The following is a 14,771-nucleotide window of genomic DNA, read 5'->3' as shown; positions in this document are numbered from 1 at the left end:
GTGGGCTGATAGGATGGTCGGATACTCGGGTACAGCTATAGTGTGTGAATCACTAAACTAGTTATTACCATCAGCCTCGTGACTTTTTTTTCGACAGGGTGGGGGGAGAAGTCATTGCAGTTTCCTGGATAATAATTTTGAATAAAATATGGCAACCCTACGAGTGCTACCGATATATAATACGCAGGGCTCGTCTGCCGCAGTCGTCATCACTCGCCTCTATGGGACGATTGATCGTAATAGTCACAAAAAAAACTCACTTATTATTTGTCGTCATCTGCTGCAGGCTATGAAACACGACGTTCGACGGTAAACGCTTTTATGTGTATGATATGAAATTATATTATATAATATTGTCGAACCGAATCAATGTTGGAGACGGATCATCTTATGTAGTATTACTTTATACGTTTTTAATAATAATTGAAACGAAAAAAACAAAAACGTTAAACGGCCCTAGCAATTCCCGTTTGTGTTTCAGTCACGACGAATTCGTACAATTTCGCACACAACGGCAATAAATAATAATTATAATAATAATAATAATATCGTCCACAAAGTACGTCGTTGGTGCTCGTACACCATTATATACTGCAATAATATTATATTATTATAATATGTTATACGCACGTTTGTGCGTCTTAAGTATAGGTACAGCGTTACACAGCAGCCGCCGGACGTCAATTATAATATGGATCTACGCGGCGTGCGTCTGAGATTTCCTATATGCTATCGATTTATAATGTTTTGTTGTAAATACGTGGGCTGCAGGTAATGATGATAATGACAAGAAGGTCAGATACAGACGTGAAACTCGAGTGGGAAATTTTCGTTAAATGAAAACCAATTGGCGAATAATTATACATGTAAAGCATGATTTAAATGGTCTTCGTCTATTATAAGTATTTATATAATATTACACGGGTAGCAATAAATAATAATAATGATATTATTATTATTATTTTATAGGCGTCGAAACAGTCTGCGCCACCTGCAGCAGAACCATGACCTCTTGTCGCCACCAATTGACTCTAATAATTCACAGGTCCGTCGTTAATAATAATTGTACACTATTTAAACACTAAATATACTTTATACTCGGTGTACATCATGCCCATGCCTTAATAATGTTGACGTTAATGTACGCATAATATATAGATGTGCCAAAATACATTATTACATTTACAATACATTATATGGACCCTAGCAATACGTCTGCCGCAGCAATCAAAATGATTAGTATTCATTATACATTCATTACGTTTATTTAATTTACTAACATATTTTCAACACGTGCCTATATAGAAAATGTTCTATTTATGTGCGTTCTCGAAATAATATTTTGTTATCGGTCTAAAAAAAAACTCAATTTATAGTATACATGATAATTCAGGGTGATTACCAACCTTGATCAACCCCCTCCCTCTTGCTTACTTCAATAATGCAGTTATTCAAGATTTGATTTTTGGATTTTGAATATTTACTTAAAGACCATATTTTTAAATGTTAGTGATTTTTTATACTACGTAAGGCAGAGGTGACGTGAACTTAAATTTAGGGTGTCGTGAAATTATTTGATATATTCTCCTTAAGAAAAAACGATTTCACGAAAAATGTATTATTAATAATGATAATATTATTATGGAATAATATTTTTGCTGCAAAGAAATGAAGGAAACGACAACTGATCTTAAATCTTGATGCGTTTAATATTATTGATCCTTATCATAAATTATTAAATTTATCTTGGGAATCTTGTTTTAGAATTTGTACTGATGGCGCTAATAGTATGATTGGTTCTATTAAAGGTTTTATTTCAGCGGTAAAAAAATGTAATAAAAATATACTTGCAGAACACTGTTTTCTTCATAGAGAAACATTAATAGCAAAAACTATCGGTCCTCAGTTAAAAAATGTTCTTGATGATGTGGTAAAAATTGTAAATTTTATTAAAACGAGACCATTAAAATCACGAGTTTTTTTCTTTATTATGTGAAGCAGTGGAATCACAATTTACTAAACTTATTTTACATACAGAAGTATACGATGGCTATCTCGTAGTAAAGTTTTGTCCAGAGTACACGAATTAAAAGATGAATTTATCGTGTTTTTACTCTTGAAAATGTACCCAAATTTTATGAGTTATTGACGAACGAAAAATGGTTGGCAAAATTATCAGTATGCAAGGACCAAATTAAAATATATTAACATCGTGTAATAAGTTATTTACTCTTATAGATAAATTAAAAATCTGAAAAAAAATGTGTGCAAAAATCAATTAGAGATGTTTCCTTTATTATCTGTGACACCAGAAAGTTCCGAAGTTATGACTTTTGTGATGGAGCATTTAACTACCTTAGAAGAGAGTTTATAAAGTATTTTCCCGATTTAGATATTTCCAAATATGATTGGATAAATGACCCATTTGATAAAAATATAAGTTTAAGTGAATTCAACCAAGAAGAAGAAGAGCTCGGTAAAATACGAAACAATCGAACTCTTTTATCAAAATAGAAAAATGTTCCATTAAATAAATTTTGGATTTATGTTGAAAGTATGCACACTAAAATTGGCAAAAACCTCTAAAAGTATATTAATGCCGTTTTCGACGTTGTATTTATGTGAACAAGGATTTTCCATTCATTGAAGAATAAATGAGAGTATGTCTTTCAACTATTCGAACCCGAATAAAAAATTTATGTAAAAAAAAATCCAAGTGTCACATTAGTTTCATAAGTTACCTCATTTTTAATTAATCTTGATAATCAAATAATATTGTATAATAATAATTAAAAATAAAAATATTATATAGTTAATGTTCAATGTAATAATTTGTTTTATAAAATATAATAAATAAGTGTATATACCCACTCATTTTGTGTATACTTAGGCTTTTAGCTAAATATAAACAAAGTTACAAAATATAAATATAAATACTATACTATGATATATTACCATTGAGTATGAAGTATATAGCATTATAGCCATATAGGGTGCCTCCGAATTTTTAGAAAATAACTAAGGTGACAAAAAAAGGTGGGAACCTCTGACTTAAAAAGTGACCTGTGGTGGAGATACAAGCTTCTGCAGTTTTTTAAACGAGAAACGCCTTTTTTACTTATAATAATTATATTTAGCAGATTTTACGTACTTATCTAAACAAAAATTATTCGAACGAATAGTTTTTGAGTTATTTAATTTTGTATACAAAGGATATAGGTCCATGGAGACATGGTGATATGAAGATTTTATTCATTAATATAAATCCATCAACGTTTATTATTTGTAAAATCGGTCCAAGTATGATAAAATATAAATATTACACTCCAACATTACATAATATTATATACTTTTTTTTTGAACCTGAGCCCAGCAACTATGATGGCCATTAGCTATTTGTAAGGATTATTGACTAAGGACTATGGTTGGTAGGATTTGTACAGTAAGGTTGTTACGGTTGTTACAGTAGGTAAGCAATACGTGTATAATATGTGGCAGGGTTTTTGCTACTACGAACCAGGGTGGTTACCCATCCGGGAACTAGTAGCAGCGGACGTTACTTACTCTCACTTACATTACGTGACTGATAGCAGCCAACGCACCACGCCAAACCACTACATATGTTTTACATTTTTATAAAATCATTTTTAAATACAATTGTCCTTAGATTCAACATTTTAACAACTGAAAAACTATACTCGTTCAAATTTTTCATTATATAATAATATTATATTATGTACATATTTTGTACTTATATCAAAATGTTTAATAATATCATCTACTAAATAATTTTATGTTAAAAAGGTGAGTTCTCATTAGAAAAACAGAAGTTTGTAACGTCACAGGAGTGGACACTTCTTAAGTAGTATATTTAAAAATATGGTTTTTCACTAAGTATATTTAAAAATTCCAAAAATCAGAATTTCGAATAAATTCATTATTAGGTAGGTAATGAAAAAGGGGGGGGGGGGAGTTTTTGCTTGGTGAATCACTCTGTATACATCAGTATTATACATTATTGTTTAATGTTTATTATCATAAATAATATTATATAATCGATTTTACTGAATGAATCGTTTTGTAAGCCCTTGCCTATAATTAAACCCTTTCTTAAATATACAAGATTTTAAATTAATTTTTAACACACCCGTATATTATATTATATTATTACAGTAATTTCCATAATAGTTTTTCTAAGTTGATTTTGAAAATGTTTATAATAAAGTTTAAATGATTAAATGGTTATTTTTGTTATAAGCCTTGAACAGTTAAACGTAGTTTCTGTAAAATAAAAACCACTATCCCCAGGCGATACTTGATCCGAGTAATCGTTCAGTCCGAAATCCGAATCCAATAATTACACTCTACAATCACCAAAGTGATTTAATCGTATTTATTTCACATAGACAGCTTTAATGATCGTACAGGTAAAAATCTGAATCGAATTGTTAGTCAAGTTTTACAAGCAGCCCCAAATTTAAATCTAACATTCTAATATTTTTCACGACTTTAAATTAGGAACCTCTAATAATTATGTAACATGTATATATACCTATATGGCTATATATATATATATATATTATATACACACCTAATCCGTTAAAAATAAAACGTGTTGCAAATGTCATTGTTTTCAAATGAGTTTTGAATTACCTACTATGCAATTTAAAAAAATAATAGGAACATTTAAAACTTTTATACTAATTCTACTGTCTTAAAAAAAAGTGTTTTCCGAAAAACGAAAAATAACATACTCAAAGACATCATTGTTTCAAAATTGAACTCACTTTCGCTGCCCCACGTCCACTCAGAATCTCAGGTAAACTCAAAATATTAAAATATTTTATGACGAACAATACGTACCTAGCTACAAAAAATATTAGGTATATACCTAAATACATATTATAACATATAAACCTTAAAAATAAAAAGTAAAATATTTTGTCCTATTTTATTATATCGTTAAAATGTTAACTATAGAATCTATAATAACCTACAATGTAAGTATAGGTATACATTTTTAATAACTAAATGTATTTTAATATATAATCAAAATCGCCCAGAATTTATTAGTTGTTGAGTCTTAAATAAGAATAAATCTATTTAAAATGTATAGCATTATAATAATAATCACACCTCTAGTGTATAATTTTGAGAAATAGTGGTTTAAAATTTAAAACCAAAATATTTTGAAGAGTTCTTTGCTGATGTATTTGAAATAAAAAATTTAAAAACTTATAAACATACTTTAGATTATGATTCCATAAAATATTATTAAATACTCTCTTAAACCCAAAAAAATAGACTTATGGCATTTTACAATCTTGTATGTGAATATAAAACTGCGACATTTTTAAACGTGGCAGTAAAAAATGTCTAATTGATAATACAAGACTGGCGTTTTTAATATTATGGCTGGACTATTACAAATATTGAGATGCAATACCGCCACAAAACTATATTTCTGTTTCTACTCAAGATAATATCATACGAAAATGAGTTTTTATATAGTACAAGAATAAGGCACTCTTGAATTTTGACTTCAGTGATGAATTAAATAAATTAAATAACATAATATACTGTTATACTGCCATATAAAATAAATATGGCTGTGTTGCTTTAAAAATTATCTAATTCAAAACTGACACAACTTTTTGGAGATAAAATGAAAAATGATATTGAATGTGGCGTTCTTGTTAATATAGAGCTATTTTTTTTAAATATTTGAATGTATAAATAACTCAAAATTAATTAATTTTGAATTGTGACAGTCTTGTTCTAGAAGTAGGTACAATTTGTGTACGAGAATTGAGAAATACTCGAATAATTTTAAATGCAATTTAATCACAATATACGCTAACCAAAATAGCACGTGCATTCAATATTTAGAGAATCTACCTATAAGTATTTTAAAACCTATTATAAAACGAGTGAACCCATGTATTTTAATACATTTAACTTTAACCTAAAAAAAATATAAAAGTTTAAAATACATATATTATAATATTTAATATATGAAGTACTATAAATTGTAAAATTTAAATGCAAAGGTTATTCATTTGATTAATAACAAAGAAACAGACAGAAAAACCGACATTGTTAATAACGTAATAATAAATATATTATTAATTTTATTAAAGACATCGATGACTGGTGGTAGCGTGGTGAATATAATTTATTGTATATATAATAATAAATGCGAAATTGTATATTAATTATGATAGTCCCATGAACAATTTTATATCATATTAATATATTATAGTACCCTAAGGGGGTAAAAGATATATAATATACATTACGTTCCTAGAAATATGATGATGATGGGGTCAACACTCGACACATAAGGATACGTTATAATATCTACTGAAAAAATACATTTATGGCCGATGGGTGAGTATTTTTCGGGAAGTAGTTTATTGTTCGATGCCAATGTCAAAAATATAAGTAGGTAATAGGTATCTATTGTATATAGCAGATATAAAAGTATCATGTTTGCAATTCGATCCAAACTCAAAATATCAACAAGGTTCGATTACTAAAATTATACTTAATTGGCTAAATGGATCAATTTAAGGATTTTATACTTTTTTGATTTTTCTTGATTTAGTTTTTAAAAAAACGACTTCAATATGACTATTGACTATATTTAAGGTTTATTATATTGATAATTAATGAAATTTCTACTGCATGAATATATATATATATATATATATATACAGGGTTATTATTTTAACAGTATAAACACTCGTTATCTTGAAATAAGTATTAAGGCTTTTAGAAATATTTATATTACATCATTTGGAGTGATTCAAACAACATTTTTAGGGAAAAAATCATATTTTTTACTATTTTGAATTACACCATATATAGGTAAGTATTTTATATTTTGAGCAGAGCGATGAATGTATTGGTTTTAGAATTATATGTTTTTAATGAGTCCATCGTCCAAAAACATTATAAATTGCAAAAAAAAAAATTCAATATTGGGGTTGGTCTTTGGTAGCAAATTGGATTTAGTTTGATGTTAAAAGTAAAAAATTCCCAGAAATTATTAAAAAAAACCATTTTCGGGTTTTTTGTTTTAGGTACTTAAATCTAAAAAGGTGGGTAAGTGGATGTCGCTCTGCTGTACAGTAGGTTACAAGTGGGTCACTGTAATGGATGGTGTTAAATTTGAATTCAATGATAATATAATATCATTGTATAAGAAAAACGATTCTGAGCAAAAACGGTCAGTCAGCCTATGATATTACCAAGTATATTTGATGATATTATTGTGAATAAAGTAATTTATATATAACCTATTTACGTGGAGCCTTGATTTCAATTTTCAATCCTTAGCCATAAAAGTTGAACATTTTATAAATTTTTACTACAAAATAATTATTAAATTATAAATTTGATAAATTTTGTGAAAATTTGAACTTTAAATGCTTATAAAAAAAAGCTGTGCCTATGTATTTTTAATATTTTTCAACTGCTATTAGAACAATATATCAGGAGCCTTATATTAAATTTTCACGTTTTTTTACCCAACAAATAAAATGTTATTGATATTTATAGAAAAAAAAACTAAAAAAATTGAAAACTGACAATGTCCGTAAACAGCTCAAAAAGAGTCAAATTGTTTTCAAAATTTAAACGTGTATAGAAAATGCTAATACAAATATTCAGTGACATTTTCAAGTATCTACAGTTATACGTTTTTTAATTACAACAAAATAAGAAAATCGTTACATGAGAAATCGAATGAATATCAAATGTTGTAAAAATATGAATTTCAAACGCTCATAAAAGTTTAATATGACTTTCTTGTAGACATTTTTTTTTTTGATAAAGGTAGACAAACTTATGGATAATCTTGTATTACATTTTCAAATCTTAGATTTAAAAAGAAAAATTTTTATGAATTCTCAACTCAAAATAATTTGCTAATTTTCGTGATTTTTCCGTATTTTGTCAAGATTTGAACTTTAAATGCTTATAAATAAAAACTGTGACTAAGGATTTTTTATTTTTTTCATCTGCCTTTTCCATAGTACCAACTAGATTCACTTTCCTATCAGAAAAGTTACTTTTGAAGAAAATCCAAGCACTTTTACTGTCCTAAAAGGTTATGACAGACACAAAAAAAAATAAAAAAAACGCACATCATTGTAAAATCAATAGATTCATAGATTCGCTCAGAAACTAAAATAATAACCGTATACTTGAAATTATCCCAAATATCAATATAAAAATGTTCTAGACAATATTATGATAAAATTTTAAAAATATTTTGTCACTTTTGAACCATGTATTTATTCATAGCCATTTAAATGTTTCTACTTAACTCATTTAGTTTTCGATTTATGTTTATAACAATTTTTTTTTGACTTAACTTAAGTCAAAAACCTTGATAATTGAATATAAAGTTCCTCATACATTGGTCTAATAACAATTCAAAAATATCAAAAATAGATCGTCACAATTTCTTACAAGCATTTGAAGTTCAAGTTATTATGTAGGTAGTTACAAATTCGTAAGGTTTTTAATTTTAATTCTTTTATAGAATTGAAAATTGAATACAAAATTCCTCAAAAAATGTTCTTAGTAAAATTAAAAATTAAATTCAGCATAAAATCAACATTGATTTTTCATAAGCGTTTTAAAAATTCACAATTTTACCAAAACCGTGAATAATCGTGTGCATATAAGCTGATATAGACTATGTATCCGCTCAGAATTGTTTTCCTCGTATACAATGATTTATTGTTGGATTTAAAATAAACAAATTCATTACGGTTACAATCTCAGTGACAAAATACCTAAGATACAACAGAGTACCTCCCCAGTTTTTTATTTCATATTTCAAAATGAAATGTTTTTCTGATAATTCTTAAGTATAAAAATCGAATTTCATCCAAATTATTTATTATTTGTTACTAGAATTTATTTATATGCATCGATATGTTATTTTTTTTTTCAATATCATCACCCTTTTACAAATTTGGTTAGTTATGTACACGAATGTTGATACAAAATATAATCCATGTTTTATTTTGCATATTTTCGCGGACGTAGACCATTCGGCTCCCAATTTACAATTTACAACAATTTCTATTTCCAAATGACTTCGAATTTCACACACAAATTCCTTCCCACTTCATACAGACTCAGGACTGTCTTAAAAGAGGTTTGGTTAAAAATGTGTTGGTGTTTTTTAAATTTATATTCTATGTAAATTAAAAAATTATATAGGTACCTATTTGATACCGTGAATACAAATTAAAAATATTTGATATTATAAAATGTGTTAGTGTTTTCATAGTAAGTAAATTATAAAAATTAGATAAAAAATCATATAATTGATATTATAAAATGTGAGAGTGATTTTTTTTAACGTTAGCGTTCAAAAATTGAAAAATATTGGGTAAATTTGGGTGAAACCTTTTTTGACGGGAGTCGTTTGGGAATAAGCAATCAATGGATGGATGCACCGATTTTCGCATATTTTATGTATAATTCATATTATATTATTGCATTATTAACACTATAAAATCGATTTTGTCTTTGACGAAAATAATTTTAAAATGTAGAATTTGAAAGAATAACGCTTTATACCGGAAATCACAACAGATCAAGAGTTTTCTACATTTGAATACAAGTGAAAACATATAACTATATATAAATATATAATATAGTATATTATAGTATTATATGCTATGTGTAAATAATATAGATACATTCCATTCGGTTAAAAACAAATTACCTACAGCGATTTGCTAAGCATAGGATGTATTAACGATTTTCGAAAGGCGCGACATAATGTGATATAAGTATATTACAAATTAATGTATCATATCAAGTTACTATAAAATTGTTTAACAGTATCATTAAATTAATATTATATGTATTTGAAAGTGATGCATTATTATTGTCGGACAACAACCGGGGTTTTTACGTTTAATCCGTTATCTGCGGAGTGCAGACCAATGCAATCAGATTCGCGATGTTTTGAGACGGTGACGCTACGATGGCCGTGGGGAGTTTCTCTGGCTTGAGAGGGGGGCCACATTTGGTTAATATTTTAATTATTATAAAAGCTCTTGCGGAGTGCATGTGTAAAAGATTCACGTATGTATAATAATATTTGTTCATTGCGAACAGAAACCGAATACATGTATTACATAATATTACACTTTCATAATTGTATTATTATTATTATTTATTTTTTTACTGGATTAAGGCTTCGATGACTGAGGTCATTAGCCTGTAAGGTCGGTAGGGTTGGTACGGTAAGATTGGAACGGTTGGAACGGTTTAAAACACGTGTATGTGTGGGCAAGGTTTTTGCGTACTATACGAACCCGGGTGGTCACCCATCCGAGAACTAGTGGCAGCGGCCGTTATACTTACTCTCGGTCATTTTGCGTGACTCGTAGTAGTCATAATTGTTTTATTATATGCACACCCCGTATCATCCATTTAATGATAACAATAAAAAAATATAAAATTTTTTTTCAGAAAATGTTTTTAACGACTTGAAATTGTAAAAAAATATTTTCAAAAACATATTTGATTTTGAAATAATGAAGGTCTTGCATTACACCGGTACATACATATTATATATATATATATTTATTTTATTTTATCATATTATTATAATATTTAGAAATGTTGAATAGACAATAGGGAGAAGGTCACCAACAAAATATAAATATTAGTTGAAGTTAATTACTTTTTAAAAAGAATGACCAAATATACAAAAAATAAATAGTTCTGGTGGTAAAATAATATATAAGCAAAAATAAAATAAATGACGAGCTAATATTTATCGTTCAATAATAAAAAATACCAATCCTGTATCGGGGAGGGGTCGCTCCACCCTTATACCCTTTCCAATCGGTGTGCGCGCAGGGTAGTATATAGAATAACCAGTTTGCTACTCTGCTATTTTTTTTTTTTTTTTTTATCATACTTATTTTAATATCACAGATGATAATATAATATAATTTAATATATCAATTGGAAAAAAAACATGAAATAAAATACATGTCCTGAGATAGATGTTAAGTATTGTATATAATATAATATATTATGTATATTTGTATACATACCTTCAGTTATGGCGTTATCTATCCCGATAATTTATTACAGAATAATATATGTTCTGTGGTTTTTATATACTAAACGTATAATTGATATCTCACTGAATGAATATTTGTATGTATATTAATACATAGTCTTTGATTATCAATTTATTTATTATTATTTTACGTAAATTATGATATTATTAATAAAAATGATAAATAATATGGTATAATTGTTATTTGTGTGTATGGTATGTTTTTTAAGATAAATTAAGTTATAGGTAGGGTTACCCAAGCTTAGTTTTTACTTCAATAACAAGGGGTTGTAGAAGAAAAACGTAAAATTTGGTAAAATTTGGTAAAATTTGTTTGTATAATTCATAAAATATAAATAAATAAGACATATATCTGCCAAGAATATAATGTCTGCGCACCTATGCGACCTTTCCTCAAATACGCCTCAGTGTAAAATATTATATAATATATACCTATTTGTATATTATTATAAATTTATGGTATTATAGGTTCGTACTCACGTTTTTACTGTAGATAGGTATATTGTGTTCGTTTGTCGCACTTACGTGCGTAGGTAAGTACCTAAGTATGTTGTGGTATCGGAATGCCCGGCACCCAACAACCTATATGACAGCCGTGAGCATGACGAAAATATTTCTGAGCTATTCAAACGCCCGATCCGCTGCACTCGCACTGCACTCACGCACGTGCAACATTATAATATGCTGCGTATATTATTATTAGACGTACCTACACGTTTTTGCCGCGCGTAAATCACGAGATTCGCAGCGCTGTTCACTGACTGGCGCCGTGGCCAACACTGGACCGGTTGTCGTTGTGGGAGCGCACCTGACTAAAACCCATAATATTATTACTCTGTGTTTATTGTTACCTATTATAGGTACATAATTGTATACCGTGTGTCTGTATCACGCCGCGACGAAGACGCGACCATCGTATATCCGCTATCTGCAGGTACCTATAGTATACCTACATGCACACAATAATAATAATTAATAAACGATATCATAATAGGTGTACATATTATAGATACGCATGTATATACATATACACGTCTACACAAGACAATTTAAGCCTACGTATACCTATCACGTATTTTCACTCAGAAATCAGAATTCAAAGTTATTTATTGTATAAAGATGCAATTTATTAAACATTTTAATTTTTAATGTATACCACTATAATACCTAAAAACTATAAAGGGTATATCTAATTATATTATTATATATAACAGAAAAAATGTCGTTGAATTCAAAAACTGCACACTTTAGATCAAATACAGGACCAGTGGCGTGGCGAACGGTAATTTCAGAGACCATGGCCTTTTTCTTAAATAGAGGAGTGGGTGGTAGCCAGTAGGTCCCCTAGTAAATTTAATATGATATACTCAATAAGTAGTCAATAACGATCTGAAATATAATTTGTTATATTATATCAATACATTATTATGCATAAATACTTGTAACTTGCCTCTAGAAAATGTTTAGTTCACCACGCCACTGTACAGGACAAAACCACACACTTTATAATTAGATAGGTAGGTAGGTACTTAAAAATGTATATAATTTTAAAAATTTTAAATAAACTAAGGTTCTCTAAGTATTCATCACAATAATAATCACATAATACATAATGCATAATACATAATATTATAATCATCAAGCATTCTACCCCCCATTTTTTACCTCAATAATAAATGTATTAAAATTCTAATTTTTGGAATTAAAATGCTTATGCTAAGTAGTACTTAAAAATGGTTTAACAAAAATATAAAATATATTTAATATTGGATGTAGTATTTGTTGGACTATTTTAACAAATTATAAATATTGATTGATTAATATTAATATTACTACAATTTTAAAATCGCCATACCTCCCAACTCCCATAGTACTTCCAAACTTATTATCATTGTCCTATTATCCTTGATGCACAAAGTTAATAAACTCAAAAACTATACCCGTTCGAATTTTTATTTAGATAGGTAGGTACGTCAATATTTTCAGAAAAATTATTCGCTAAATAATATACTGTAGTTAAGGTGTTCTCGTTTTTTAAAACACAAGTTTTTAATTTGTATCTCCAAAGGACTTTTTAAGTAGTGCAAGCAATCTAATAGTTAATTTTTAAATGTGGTCTTTAAGTGAGTAAATTTAAATATTACAAAATTCAGATTTTGAATAACTACATTATTAAAGAAAAAACGGGGATCATGCATGGTGAATCAGTCTATAAATTATTAAATATTTAAATTAATTAATAATAACTTCCAAATCGTATTATTTATCATTATTCATTAACTACGTCATGTTTCATGTACATACCTACAATATACATAACGTAAAATATAAAATGTCTTTAACGTATATTATAGTTCATTAATCATCGGGCGAACGTTTAAATCTTAGGTATACGATTAAATAATAAACTGTGAGTAGTATTAAACGTAGGTATAAAATACAATTAAGTTTTGTTAAATTTTAGATAGATCTAATAAACGGGAACACATTTTATATTTATTGACTTTTTATAAATGTCATAATATGCTGTTGTGTCAGCTTTCATAAAAATATTCAGTAAGACTATATTGAATACACTTTTTACAATAATAACTATTACATTCATTATTTTACACACTTTTCTAAAAAAATTTGATAACAAAAATCAATCTATTAAAATCGGTGCTCTAGTTAATGCATTCAGGAGGTCAAAATTTAAAATTCCCAATAGTTTTCAAAAGCGCCGTGAAAAACAACATAAAAATTAAGGAAAAACGGAAATTTTTACGCAAAATTGATTTTAGTTTTTCGTGTAACTCTAAACAAATGACCAAATACATGAAATTTTTACTCGTTTTTATATTAGCATTTTCTATATACGATAACATTTTCAAAATATTTTGATTTTGTCTGAACTGTTAAGGGTCTTGCTACGGTCGTTATTTAAGGGGCTAAATTTAGGCAATTTCTAATCTTGTCATAGCCCCCCGGGATCTATGTGTTAGTTGTAAATGATGATTATTAGAGTGAAATTAAATGCGGGTATCCTCTCTCGTACTCGCATGCGTCACATTAGTCGATAACCATATAAATTTCACTACATGAATTTTCCAAAAACATTAATTTGTTTTGACAAAATTAAAGTTAATGAACGTTGGCTAATTTTGATTCTGAAAAAATATTTGAATTCAGCAGAAAAATGTCTGTAGATCGTACGAAACATTTTCTGTTTTTAATATTAATTTTAATTTTAATTATGATTCAAAAAAGTTCATATTTTCAAGTTTTCAATTAGGTACAGTTTACAATAATATAAAATTTATTTTTTACAAAGTGCTTCGTAGGATCTATAGACAATTTTCTGGTGACTTAAAATTTTTTTTTCAGAATCAAAATCGAACAACGTTAACTAACTTTAATTTTGTTAATACTTTAGGTCTTTTTAGCTAAAATTTACGGCAGTAACGAGGCCCTTTAACAGACATTTTCAAAAATTTTCTTTTTAAATCTAAGATTTAAAAATGTGATACAAGATTCCTCATAAGTTTGTCTACCTTTATCAAAAAAAAAATATCTACAAGCAAATCAAATTAAATTTTTATGAGCGTTTGAAGTTCATATTTTTACAAGATTGAATATTTAATTGAACACTTAATTTCTAATG

General features: G+C 27.7%; 1 protein-coding gene across 4 annotated transcripts in view; it reads right to left on the bottom strand.

The window, feature by feature from the left end:
* The window catches only part of LOC132941555 (uncharacterized), a 69,862-nt gene extending 57,922 nt beyond the window's left edge, over nucleotides 1-11,940 (bottom strand). For 2 of the 4 annotated variants that reach the window (XM_061009655.1, XM_061009657.1), the window contains exon 1: nucleotides 11,609-11,940. The gene's annotated coding sequence lies outside the window, so the exon portion shown is untranslated. Of the gene's footprint in view, nucleotides 1-260; nucleotides 692-11,608 lie in introns of those variants that run through there. The other 2 variants (XM_061009656.1, XM_061009658.1) reach the window with 1 other exon arrangement.
* Between the last annotated feature and the right edge of the window lie 2,831 nt (nucleotides 11,941-14,771).

The sequence above is a fragment of the Metopolophium dirhodum genome, chromosome 3 (genome assembly GCF_019925205.1).
Source record: "Metopolophium dirhodum isolate CAU chromosome 3, ASM1992520v1, whole genome shotgun sequence".
Classification (NCBI taxonomy): domain Eukaryota; kingdom Metazoa; phylum Arthropoda; class Insecta; order Hemiptera; family Aphididae; genus Metopolophium; species Metopolophium dirhodum.
The sequence above is the reverse complement of the archived record's forward strand: the minus strand, read 5'-3'. Positions and strand labels throughout refer to the sequence as shown.